Source organism: Citrus sinensis, chromosome 8 (genome assembly GCF_022201045.2).
Source record: "Citrus sinensis cultivar Valencia sweet orange chromosome 8, DVS_A1.0, whole genome shotgun sequence".
In the NCBI taxonomy this organism is placed as follows: domain Eukaryota; kingdom Viridiplantae; phylum Streptophyta; class Magnoliopsida; order Sapindales; family Rutaceae; genus Citrus; species Citrus sinensis.
In genome coordinates, this window is record NC_068563.1 from 22,816,636 (window position 1) to 22,830,224 (window position 13,589).

Sequence of the window (13,589 nt, forward strand, 5' to 3'; positions counted from 1 at the left end):
AACGCTTAAGCCCTTAAATGTAAGTTAACGGCCCCCGTTTGTGTTTATCACGTTAACATTGGCTGAAATCAATCAAAAGAAATATAATAAAAAAAATATTTATAAACAGTATAACAAAATTCAACGGCCAGAATTTTGTTATAATCTTTGAACTCCTTAGGATGGCAATGGGGAGGGGAGGGGAGGGGACCAATCTCCCCATACCCATCCCCGATGTTTTGCATATGTCCCCGTCCCCTCCCCGTCCCCGTCAAAATTGCTTGAGAGAATCCCCATCCCCTCCCCGAATAATAACAGGGGATCCCCGAGGGTCCCCGGTCCCCGAATAATTAATAGTCTAATACATTTTTTATTTTCGATTTTAAATTAATCATATTAAAATAAACTCATACCGCTATTGTAAGCTCGTAACCAACTTTGACAGCACATTAAGTCCTCCAATGTGCTTGGATGAAGTTTGTTATGGTATGAGCTCACAACTCTACCACTAGTGTTAAAAGCTGATTCAGAAGCAACTGTTGTAATTGGAATTGCCAAAATATCTCTAGCAATTCGAGCTAATGTAGGATACCTATTAGCATTTGTCTTCCACCAACTCAAAATATTAAAATCTTCCATCCGAGATATAACATTCTCATCCAAATATGAATCTAATTCATCTGCAACAACTGCACAATCTCCATTGTTTACATAATCATTAAAACCTGTCATCCATTTGGTTGCTTTCTTATAAGAATCCCCTGTAGATCTAGTAGAAGAACTACTACCAGTATAATCAAAGCAATAAACAGTTGGTGAAAACTTCAATTAATACTCTTCAACTAATTCCCGGCAAAGGGTGACCACTTTCCCAACATACAACTATTTTGATATTTATTATTTTTAACAATATTTATAATTTTGTTATTTATTTATTAGTAATTTTAAAAATAAAAATAAAATTAAAAATTAAAATGGGGAAATGGGTAGGGGATGGGGATTCCACCTCATCCCCGTCCCCTCCCCGAATAAAAAGTTGGGTAAAAAATTTTCCCCGTCCCCTCCCCGAAAAAAAAATTGGGTATAAAATTATCCCCGTACCCTCCCCGAATGGGGAAAATCCCCGAGGGTACCCATCCCCGTGGGGATTTTTGCCATCCCTAGAACTCCTGCTTGGGTGAGTGAGCGACCTGGTTTAAAAACTTGAGGGGTTTTTAATTAAATATGCCTTAAAAGTAGGGTATTTAGTTAAATATATTTTATGTTTGAAAATTATTTAAATATGTCTTTTTATGTGGTACATTGTCTAAAATATTCCTAAAGAAAAATATAAAACACACACAACTCACAACACTCTTTACTTCTCACAACACAAACGCCCACTCGTGAAAAACACTACACTACACACAAAATCACTCATAAACAGCTAATGCACTGAGATTTTTGTTTGCAGCTGGGTGTATTATTCATCCCATGAATAAGGTATTTGAAACTCGTTTTTTTTTTAATTTTGGGCTATCTATTCAATTTGTTGACATAATATTATTTTTAGCGTTTTGTTTGGTTTGTGATAAACACTAAAGCAACTCATATTTTCATTACATTTGCATCATATGACTGTTATTTGATGGATTTTATAACTACATTTGTTAAAACTTGAAGTTGTTGTCAAATTTTTTTTTTGCACCCGACATACACGACAACAGTCGTGTATGTATGTATTTACACGACTATAGTCGTGAAAATGTGCAAAAAAATTCAATTATTATGACATCTTATCATTATATTGGTTCAAAAAATATATTTTTTCACTATATATATCCTTTTACTATTACTGGACTATAGTCGTGTTTGTTAATAAGTTACACGACTACTAGCGTGTACGTATAAACTTACATACTATAATTGTGTATATATGTAAAATGTTCCAATTGTTATGAGATCCCAACATTTTTTTAAGAAGAAATATGTCCTTTGATTATTTACTGAGTCATGTATTTTGCAACTTACACGACTTCTGTCATGTATGTATGAATTTACACAACAACAATCGTGTAAGTTTGAAAGATATAGTAGTTGTTATGACACCTAGCATTCTGTTAGTACAAAGATTACAATTATATTTTATTAAATATATCATCTGACTGTTTACAGAACTATAGTTATGTATTTTAGCAAGTTGTGTATTTTAGCAAGTTACACAACTATTATCGTGTAAACTATCAATTACACAACGTCAGTCGTGTAAATAGGCAGACAGATCCACACTTCGTTATAAATCTTGTTTGATTTTATTTTTGTATTTGTTGTATAATCAACTGTTGTATTATTACAGGAAATGACTTCAGTACGTGTGCCTATTATGTTTTATGGTGAATGGATTGAGCAAAACGGTCGGCCACAACATAAACAAGCACATGTACTACTATGAACCTTATATGCTTTTGCCCTCTGTGGAAAAGCGAAAAAAAGGTTGGCCACAACAAATTAGGATACTATCACGAGGCGAAAAGAAGTTGCGCCGTAAGTGTGGTAGGTGTGGTTCTCAAGGACATAATCGACTAACTTGCAGTGCACCAATCCCACTGTCTAACAATGAGCCCGTAGTTAGACCGAATGAAACATAAACAAGCACATGTACTACTATGAACATTATATACTTGTTATTTTTTGTTGTTTAATTTTTTTAATATCTTTCATATTTAGTGATAAATTTCTACCTTTTTGTTTCGTAGATGAATAACCATGTTTGTGTGGCTTTCGAAGAATAAGTATTGAAGGGAGGCGACCAGAGGCTTATAAAATATGGACAGCGTGTTTGGGTTGAATATGCCAAAAATTTATTATGAATGTTAAACAACTTCTATTGTATTACGACTTATTTACGATTTCAATAAGTATTAGATTTATGTTATTTGATAGGCAACCGGACTATAGTTAGTTTCATTTATTTGAAGTTTGATATGTTAAAATTTATATTGATTGTGTCATCAATATAATGAATGATTGAAAAATTTTTTTATTATGTATACATACCCGAGTACAATCGTGTATTTTGGCTGTTATAGAACTTGTCATGTTTATTTCTAAATACTCGACTACAGTCGTGTATCTGTGCAAATACCTGACTGTCACAGAGAGCTTGTAATGTTTATTTCTAAATACCCGACTGCAGTCGTGTATCTGTGCAAATACCCGACTGCAGTCGAGTATTTTGTCACAGAGAGCTTGTCATGTTTATTTCCAGATACCCGACTGCAGTCGTGTATCTGTGCAAATATCCGACTGCAGTCGAGTATTTTATCACAGAGAGCTTGTCATGTTTATTTCCAGATACTCGACTGCAGTCGTGTATCTGTGCAAATATCCGACTGCAGTCGAGTATTTTATCACAGCGAGCTTGTCATGTTTATTTCTAAATATCTGACTGCAGTTGTGTATCTGTGCAAAAACCCGACTGCAGTCGTGTATTTTCTTACAGCGTATTCCCTGTGCATATATGGCAATCCTGTAATATCACATAGATTGTACAAACTATCTTATCTATCATTAATATAATTAACAAAGAAATAAAATATATTAATGCTATCAACTTATCTTTAATGACATTAAATATCAACAACATCCTCATCATAACTATTACATCTCATAGTCCAAAAAATGACACTATAAAGTTTTTTTTCCATGACCTATGCCCAAATAATTTTACAGCCAAGGCTTTTCGAAATTGTGTAACATGATCTTGTTGGCAATATGAATTGACATTAAGTCCATGCGTTAGGACCTCCAAGTACCGCAACAAAAATGCTCCACAATCACCACTAAAAAAATTCATAGAAATCAATTGTTAAAAATCATCATTCTCATTATTATGTTCAAAACACATTATATATATAGTACATACCCTGATTTTTGTTGCAGGCTATCACGCGCTCGCACGATGGGCCAAGGATTTTTCAATATAACCTCACTACAGTCTGGATGTGTTTCGTGATATGCTATCTTATGAAGTACTAGAGGTATCATGTCTGCAACAGGCAGCAATTATCTCACCAAAACTGAATCTTTTGTTAAATCTATCATGGAGTCATAAATAGAAATCTTGCCCTCAAATATATCGACCACACCGAGAATCCAATGATCATTCATGAATATTGGCAAATACACCTATGGAATACAGACAATATTCTTAACAAGTAACGGCAAATATATCTACGAAATGCGGTAACTTTTTTTATCTACTTGCAGTGCATATGATGTAAAAAACTAAGCATACAATGTGAAACTTATAGTGGAAACATTTTTCCAAGGAGTGGCACAGTCTAATTTTGCACCATTAGCATAATCAATGCAGCAACAGAGAGTCAGGAGAAGAGAGTAAGGCGTTGGGTTTAGGGGACGGTGAAGAATAAGAGGAGAGCAAAGCGCCAATGGCGCGCGAAGCGCATGCAGAATGGGTACGGAGAAAAATTAGTGTGGAGGAGAAGCAGCCGAGCTCATTCCCTTCACTTCTGGGGCCAAAGCAGTGTAGTTGTTCCTGGTCAAATCAAGGATTTGGGGCTTCTTGTTACACCTACGCTACTTAAGAATGTTCTTCGGGCAGAGAGAGAGAGCTTTGTATCTCTGAAGAAGAAGAGATAGTAATCAATTGGAAGAAGAACGAACGGTAATCAATTGGAAGAATAAGAGCTTTGTATTCACCTCTAGCTTCAACTCCAGGGATGTGTGCGTGTTTTGTGACTGACTGTGCATGATAATTTGGATGATTTAGGTTTTTAATTAGGGTAATTTCGTAACTGCACATAAAAAAAGACATATATGAGGAATTTTAGAGTATGGGGGTGTTTTTAGATAAATACCCTTTTTTTGGGGTATACGACGGACAAATCCCTGAAAACTCTTGAGGAGCAGACGTGTCAACGAACGTTAGCCGGGTACTGCTTCTAGCTTTCGGTTGTTTAGCTTAATGCTGCTCATGTTTTGTTATTGTTGGTGAGTGTTAGTGGATCTCATTGGACTAATTTGACAGGAGAGGTTGTTCAACGCTGCTGGTGTGCCCATGGTGGATAATTATTGTATGGGAGGATACAACAGTTGCTTGTTTGCTTACGGCCAAGTGAGCTTTTAATTTGGTTGTATCAGTTGGTGTACGAAGAGTTAGTGAAACGTATTTATGATTTTAAGTTGCCATTTCTTTGTACAGTCGGGTAGTGGCAAAACCCACACGGTGCTGTGAGATATTGGGGAAAGCACTCAATGGCATAGTGTGAATTCTGGGATGACACCCAGCGTCTTTGAATACTTATTCTCAAGGATTCAGAAGGTATTAAAATAGGACTCATGTCGAAGTTCCTTTGTTCCGTATTGTTTTAAATTCCTATGTACCAGATAAAGGCATGTCTATGCATAGCCAAATTTTTGGTTCTTGTCAGCCACTCATATTTCAGTTACGGTTTGGAGAATTTCCTGAACTCTTAATTTATGTCAGAAAAATGGTAAAACACTTTGGAGTTAAGGGGAAATTTTCTAAATACTTGTCTCAGATATTGTGAAATGCTTTCTTTAATTAGTTAACTTGGACTGATTCGTCTGTACCTGGCAGATAAGAGATGATGATAAGAAAGGGGTTTATGTTGATAATTTGAAGGAGGTAGAAGTTGCAACTGCTTGGGATGTGATTCAACAACTTATTCAAGTATATTGTCATCTTCACTGGCTCTTCTCTATTGTTTATTTCTCTCTTGTAGTTGAATTATGTAACTGCTAGTATTTCTGTAGTGCTGCAGGTATTTGGTGAATGTCAATGGCTGTGTTTTGAGTGAAACCTTTGTCACTGTTGTAGTTATGATAATTGCATTGGAGCATATGAGTTATTTATTTCACGTGTTGAAGTGCTTTTGTTATTTGAAATCAGTGCTGAAACTACTGTCCATTCTGTGTTTTGCAGCATTCAGACATTTTTTTTTTCTCTTTTGAAATTAAACATTTGAATTTGCAAAGAAGACCACAAAAAGAAACCATTCTCAGAATTTTTGGAATTTGTTACTGCAAATCAGATGACATTTTGATTTCTTTTTTTAATTTTTGTTACTATTTTTTTTTAAAAAAGGCCAATAATTGTTTTCAAAGTCAATCATTTTGATTGCACCCTTAAATTGTATTTCTGTGCACTGTCTCTGTTGGATCTGTTATTCACTTAGTATGTATGACTGGTGTCATTATTATTGCACCTGTAAATTGTATTTTCTTTGCTCTTTCTCTGTTCAATCTTTCATTCACTTAGTATGTATAGCTGGTGCAATTATTACTTGTGTCAACATGTCATTGGTTAGTTTGTATTAATAATTTAAATAGTCAAATTTAGTTTTCTTTGTATGTTAACTTCTAAAATGTTCATTGGTCTTAGAAATTTTTTGACATTTGTTTGTTTTCCCTTAATAATTTTTGTAACAGAAAGCTTATTAATACTTCGATATTTCAAGATGCAACAAATAGAAAGGTTGCTTTTACTAATTTGAACCATGCAATTAGTCGTTCTCACAGTGTCTTTACATGCATTACTGAAAGTAAGGTGACATACAGGTTCTTCTTTTTCTATTTTCGGATTTTTTTTTTTTGGGTTGAACTTTGTCTATTTCCTAAATATTTAGTATGAAGTTAAAAAAATATCTTTAAATGAGTTTTTATTACCCATGGGAATCTCAAGGTGTAACTCACCATCAGTTTGCCTGGCTTAATCTTGTCGATTTAGCTGGCTCTGAAAGGTAGATGCATATAGAAATGAGTTTGCATTGATTTAAGACTATTATTTGCATTGATTTCAGTTATTTTTGACAAATACTGTGTTTATGTGTGTTTCTACTTTGATCGCAGGGAGAAGAGTTCTGGTGCAGAAAGCGAACGTCTCAAGGAAGCTACCAATATCAATAAGTCTGTTTCAACATTGGGGTGCATTTTCACTACCTTTCACCAACAATTTTCTTGTTAGCGAAATGCTTGACTGTTGAATGATTTTTTTCTTCTTTATTGATTCTTGCACACTTGTGATTATGAACCTTGTTAGTATCTCAAATGGAAAGTCGCTTCATGTTCTGTACCGTGATTCAGAGCTTACATTTTGATTCTGATATACAACTGCTGCTGATTGAAAATAAACCTTAAGAAGCAAATTCTCTCTGTCTCTCTCAAAAATAAACCTTGGGAGGCAAATTGTCTCTCTCTGTCTCTTTATTTTCTTCTTTCTTTTCTTTTGAATAGATAGTATTTGCTGTGGTATGTAATTATTTCTTGCAATCATTTCCTGCTCTTCTGAATTGCGTACTTTCTGAATGATAATTCTGGGGTGTGTGTGTGTGTGTAAACCACTTCTTTTAAACTCAAGTTTAAGAAAGTATAAAATTTTAAAATTTGTTTACTTCGGATTTTTTTGGCAATATCTTGTATCATCCCCAGATCTAGCAAAGAAAGGGTTATCTAACCAATGTGTTATTGTTTTACTTTCAGGATTCAGTGGGGGGGAATTCAAAAACAATCATAGTTGCAAATATTAGTCCATCTAGTTGGTCTGTGAAAGCATCACTCTTTATTAATAGCTTGTCTAACTTATGTATGTAGAATTCTTAGCTTGTCTTTTAGGATCCTTTATAATTCTCAACTATCCTGTCTTTTAGGATCCTTCTTTCACTAATTTGCTTATAGATGAACTTCAATAGTTAATTGAATTAAAATTTCTTGTACTTTCTAACCCGTATGGATATTTTTCACCACCTCGTACTTTTGAAAGTATACATTGAAGTTTCTTTTGAACTCCAAGTTCATGGCAACGTTTTCATTGTTTGTTATTTCTTTTCTATTTGTTTCAACAACCTCTTTCAGCCTCATTTTTGTTTTCCAGTTTAAATGCATTTAATATATGGAAAATGTTTTGGTCCTTTGCAGTTGTTCGTTGGAGACACTTAGTACTTTGAAGTCTGCACAATGTGCTAAATTTATAAAAAAAGCAATGTGTGTGATTTTTAAATGTTTCTTTTGTGACATCAGATAGGGTATCACATTCAAGACTTCAGGTGCAGGGCCACATCTCTGCTTCCTTGCGTAGCTCATCAGTTTTACATTTTATGCATTTTTTCTGTTTCTAAGTCATTAGCAAACATTCTTTCAATCACCATTTCTTATAGAAAGTTGCTTCTAATTTTTTTGTGGGCAATTGTAAATGAAGATGCTTCTGGAGATGTTGTTGCCATGGGGATGGAGATTCAACAGCTTAAGGTATTGTGCTGAATTTGTTTCTTTATGTTACTTTTCATCTTACTATTCTGTAGTTTCATTGACTCTATGAATACACTTTTTCACTTGAGATCTTTTCTAGAAGGCGTACAAATAAATGAGAAACTTTGGGACTTTCTGGTGACTATTAATTTCTCTTTCTCAAGAACTTTTTTTTTTCTTGATGATTTAACATTCAATGAAATGCTGAAGCTGAAGTTCTTTGGATCTAACTTTATTATTTTGAAAATGAGTTTCTACATAATAGATTACTGTTTACTGTGGAAAAATAAAGTGGATAATTTGTGTGTCATCCCCTAAAGAATTAATTGGCAATTTGTTAGATTTATTTATTTATTTATGTTTTGCTTCTGTAAGCATACTTGGTTTTGTAAGTTAAGTTCTTATAGCATTTATGGTGATTTTATTTGCCTATTACATGCTTCAAATGTTCCCTTCAGACAGAAGTATCTCGTTTCTGGGGTTTAGCCAATGGAGGGGCTGAAAGTCTGGTTAACGACACTCTTACAGTAAGCTTTCCAGGATCTCCTCGATCCATTAAGCTTCATGGCTCATTTAGTCCACTTATATCGGATGAAAGGATGTCTTAGGTGAACATAATTTTAGTTCTTTGATTTATAAGAAACAGCTGGTTTACATGTATTGTTTACCAATTTATTTGTTTCACTGTTCTTATTAGAATAAAGATTACAAACTAGCTCTTGTTGGAGATTTCAGGAGGGAAAAGGAGAAAGACATCTCTTTACATGCTTTGGTTGCTGAAAATCAGGCAGCTTTGCAATTGGTATTCCCATAAGAAACTTTTACATTTCATTTAATTGATTTTGTGGCCAAAAATTTTGGGACATTTATTAATCAATGCTACACTATTCCTCTTAAAATAGAAGTGAACAGAAAGAATTGCAAAAGATTAGTTTCTAGGTTCTTTTTAATTGAATGTTAAACCTCTAATCTGATTTTGGCATACAAGTTGTTTTGCATGGTATTTGGAAAATTGTATACATGCAAGGATGCATCTATTATAACTTATATAGATACTGTGATACATAACTTCTCTAAACATTAAATACTTCATTTGAATCAGGCCAAACAAAGAGAGGACGAGATACAGGGCCAGAGGATGAGATTATGGTTCCAGGAAGGAGGAATCAAGAGGCTGGAGGCTGATGCTTGGAAAGATTTCCCCTGAGACACATTTATTGAAAGAGAAGGAGGAGTGTTTGAAGGAAATTGAGGTTCTCAGGACTCAGGTTGATTGGAACCAAGAAGTAACAAGATTTGCCATGGAGAACCTGCAACTGAAAGAGGAAATTAGAAGGCACGTGCCTTCCACACAGTTTTATTATAGTGGTTTCACTGTCATACTAATTATTCTTCATTTGCTTATATAGTTGTAATGATTTTTGGGCCTTTCCTTTGGGCATTGTAATTTTCTGATGCATTGTTAATGGTATATTTTTAACCCACAGATTGAAGTCATTTTATGAAGGCGGTGAACGAGAGATGATGAATCAATGAATCAACAAATCCTGGGTTACAGAATAAAGTATGTCAAAATTGATTTTCGATACTTCTGAACCTAACAGGCTGTTAGGTTCAAAAATGCAGTTGCTAGAAGCACTAGATTGGACACTTATGCATGAATCAGGCTCTTCAGTAGTTCAGGTCCTTTGCTAGCTTTGTTTTTTGTTTTGTGAATTTAAATTAATTAGTGGGAATCATAATGTCGAATTTTGATTGATATGTATTAGAGGGAAAATTCAGTTGCCATGACTGAAGCTTGCACTGATGGTGATTTACTGATCTCTAGCAAGGTAAGTTCATATTTCTTTTTAAATGATTTTTTTATATGTATTTTTATTTTTTTTCCAGTATGGTTAATTTCTGTCGTTCACTTCATATGGTACTGATTGAAAATGACATGATATTGCACCTTTTGCACTTCATTTGCTGTGGCATTTATTGAGTTATGAGTTAATCTGAATGATGGATACTCAGAAGGTTTCTACGTCATGTTCGTCCTCATAAATTCATAATTATAAACTAATTTGTGTTTGATGCAATGTTAAATGGCATTATTTCCCTTTTTTTTTGGTCATCCTTGTTTTCTTGCATTAATATGACATCTAAATAAGAGATTTATCTATGACTTATAAACGACGTATGTCAATACTGTGCATGACATTTAAATTTTCATGCGTGGTTAACTTTTTCAGTTATTCTTTTGTAAAAGTAGTAATCAACGAAATGATGAATTAGAGCAATTGTTCTGCCCTTTTTTATTGGTTTGATGCTTGGAATTCTCACTTGAGGAGAAAGAGAAGCTGGAAAAGTGATTGTAGATCTCTAAACTAATTCAACTGCTAGCATTTTGTTATAATGTTTTGATTCCTGGTTTGGTGAGTGCAGCCGCACTGTCTTATAATACAATTATTATGATTCCTATTATTGCTGTTGCTAATTGTCATTATTATTATTGTTATTACCAGTATATCATTTGATTGTGGTCAGATGTTATCTGCTGGACTTCGGTGTCTTAATGTTAATTTACCAATTTGGGAGGCATGTGAGCGATCTGGTTAAGAAAATTGAGGAGGAGACATGTCCCACCTATGCAAAAGAAGAAACACAACAACTTCAGTTGTCAACAAATGTTGCCCGTGATTAACTTTGACAACCAACTCTAGCTGAAAACCATGGTTGATGCTATTGCTGTGGTCAGTTGGAGGCAGCAGGCTCATCAGACAGCAATTGGGTTGTCCAAAATGCTTGATGAGCTAAGGTTAGAGCTTGAGGCCTTCAATAAGGAAAAGAATGAAGTCAATAAATTGAATGATGAGCTGCAGTTGAAGATCTTAATCGAGAAAAGAGTAGTCTTATAGAATTGTATGATGGAAAGGACATGGAGATGAAAAGAGAAGCTGAGAATCTAGAGCTTCAACTTGCAGAAATGCATGAAGAAAATGAACAATTATTGGGACTGTATGAAAAAGCCATTCAAGAGATGGATGAATTCAAAAGAATGATTTCTTTGAGTGGACAAAACAGAGCTGAGGCAAGCGGAGGGATTTATTGCCCAGAAAAGCTCGTTGAAATTGATGGAGGTAAGCGGCATCTCACGTCTGTTGAACCTGGTCGCCCAGCATTGAATGGGCAGGACATGGGAGAAAATTCCAAGTTTGAAAATCTTATGTCTGGACAGAACATATATATATATATATATATATATATAGTTAAATAAGATCATTAGAATTTGTGTGTGTATTTATATTAACAAATTTAAGTTGAAACATGTCATTTATACATGAAATAAATAATACAAAGATGCAAACATTTGATGTAAGTATGAATCATAGAAATAAAACACCAAACTTCAATGATGCAACGTGTGATATAACCATGAAACTTAAAATTTACATGTGAAAAAATAGCATGATAGATGCAAAAATAATAGTTAAATATGCAATGTTAGACATTAAACATGAGAACAATGTAAACAAACAATAGAGTACTTAATACATATGATAGACGATGTTGTGCATGAAAATGAATATTAAATATGAAAGGGGTAGGAAAATACTAATTTTTTGCACCATTTCTAACATGAAACACGAAATTTAAATATAAAAAAAAATGAAATAAGTAATAATAAAAGTTAAATATGCAACATTAGACATTTAACATGTGTATGATATAAATATGTAATAGGATATATGATATGTGTAACAAATGATATTATACATGAAACGTGAAATACATACATGAAACAGCAGGAAAATAATCATTTTCGGTACTTTTTATAACATGAAATGCCAAACTTCAAATCTGTAAATCTGATGTAAACATGAAATATGAACTTTAAATGTAAAAAAATTACATGAAATATGCAACAATGAAAGATAAATATGTAACGTTTGGACATTAAACATGAGTACAATGTAAACAAGTAATAGGGTACATAAAATCATTGTCACAAGTAACTTTAAAAAGATATTTTGTTCCATCTTAATTATTTAATATAATATGGCATATATTTTTGAAATATTATTATTATGTGGATGTAAGTTTATTTAAGACGGGATCTATAAAAAATACAACTTATTACAATGTGGAGTTTATTTCTAATTATAACTGGTCATCAGTTGGGACCACAAATTTTTATTACTATAAAGAGATTATTCCTATGTAGAGTATTCTTATTTTGAGGTTCTACTGTATTATGGGTGTGTTTGACACACTGTATTGTATTATGTTGTATTGCATTAGCACTGTATTATAACAATGTTGTACAATGTTTGGTGCTGCACTATACTGTATTGATTTTTTTTGTGATTAATTTAATTTAAATATTATATTATATTAATATATTTATATTGTATTAATATATTTAAATTGTATTAATGTTTTATATTATTTATATTATTATTAATTTTAAATTAATATTATTCAAATTTATTCATATTTAAATATTTATTATTAGTTATAATAAATTATAATGTAAAAATAAAAATATAATATTATTGAATAATAAATTATTTATTAATTTAAAATTAATAATTATAATGTAAAAACAAAAAATAAAAAATTTAAATAATATTATATTAAATTAAAAATTATATTTATTTATTTATTTATTATTATTATAATAAAGCAAAGCTAATCCGGCAGTTGTTGCATTAGCCACCCACATTAATCCCTTACAAATTTGTTCCAAATATAAGGTTAATATTATTTTAATGTGAATAATATTTTAATACCCCATAATATAATGTAACAAACATGCCTTATATACACTAATGATCGAGATTTGTCCTTTCGAATAACAAATAAAGTACAGTCAGAACCATTATTGGTTTCTTACCCCTGTCTTGAATAAATAGTATAAGGTAAATATATCAATTGAAAGAGAAGAAAAATCTCTCCTCTCTTTCCATATTTTTGATCCATCAACATCCATTTAATAGCAAATAATTAGCCAAAGCCTGCAAATGCATGCTCTCTAGTCAAGTGTATGCCAACAAATGTCAGTTCAAGTTTTCAGTTTTACTCAAGCAAGCAAATGGGGTGAGTGTGACATCATATAAGAACAAAACATAATCAAATCATGTTAAAAAATTTACAACTTTTGATACCCTTTTTCCTCTTATAGCCTGTGGGCATATCCTTTCCTGCAAAGTGTTTTTCTCACAACTAACAAGGGGAAAAAAAAAAGGTAATAATAATAATAATGATGGGTAAAAGTTACTATGCAGAGTCTTTTTTTTTAACCCCAACAACCACAGCCATCATTTGTTTCCTTCATCACCTCAAAGCATTAAAGTCCA

General features: G+C 32.8%; 1 protein-coding gene and 1 long non-coding RNA gene across 19 annotated transcripts in view; both read left to right on the forward strand.

The window, feature by feature from the left end:
• LOC102616827 (kinesin-like protein KIN-12E) overlaps window positions 1–9,581 on the forward strand; it is a 28,019-nt gene extending 18,438 nt beyond the window's left edge. Inside the window, exons 1-9 of one of the 17 annotated variants that reach the window (XR_008050877.1) lie at window positions 4,920–5,095; window positions 5,183–5,302; window positions 5,582–5,674; window positions 6,853–6,909; window positions 7,483–7,541; window positions 8,198–8,247; window positions 8,706–8,774; window positions 8,983–9,049; window positions 9,350–9,360. The gene's annotated coding sequence lies outside the window, so the exon portion shown is untranslated. The other 16 variants (XR_008050874.1, XR_008050878.1, XR_008050875.1 and 13 more) reach the window with 16 other exon arrangements.
• Window positions 9,582–9,735: 154 nt separating this feature from the next.
• LOC107178301 (uncharacterized) lies at window positions 9,736–11,598 on the forward strand. 2 transcript variants are annotated; one of them, XR_008050883.1, is made up of 3 exons: window positions 9,736–9,930; window positions 10,017–10,079; window positions 10,755–11,598. It is a non-coding gene; the product is annotated as an uncharacterized LOC107178301 (long non-coding RNA). The 2 variants fall into 2 exon arrangements; XR_008050884.1 differs by having other exon boundaries at window positions 10,777–11,598.
• Window positions 11,599–13,589: the final 1,991 nt, after the last annotated feature.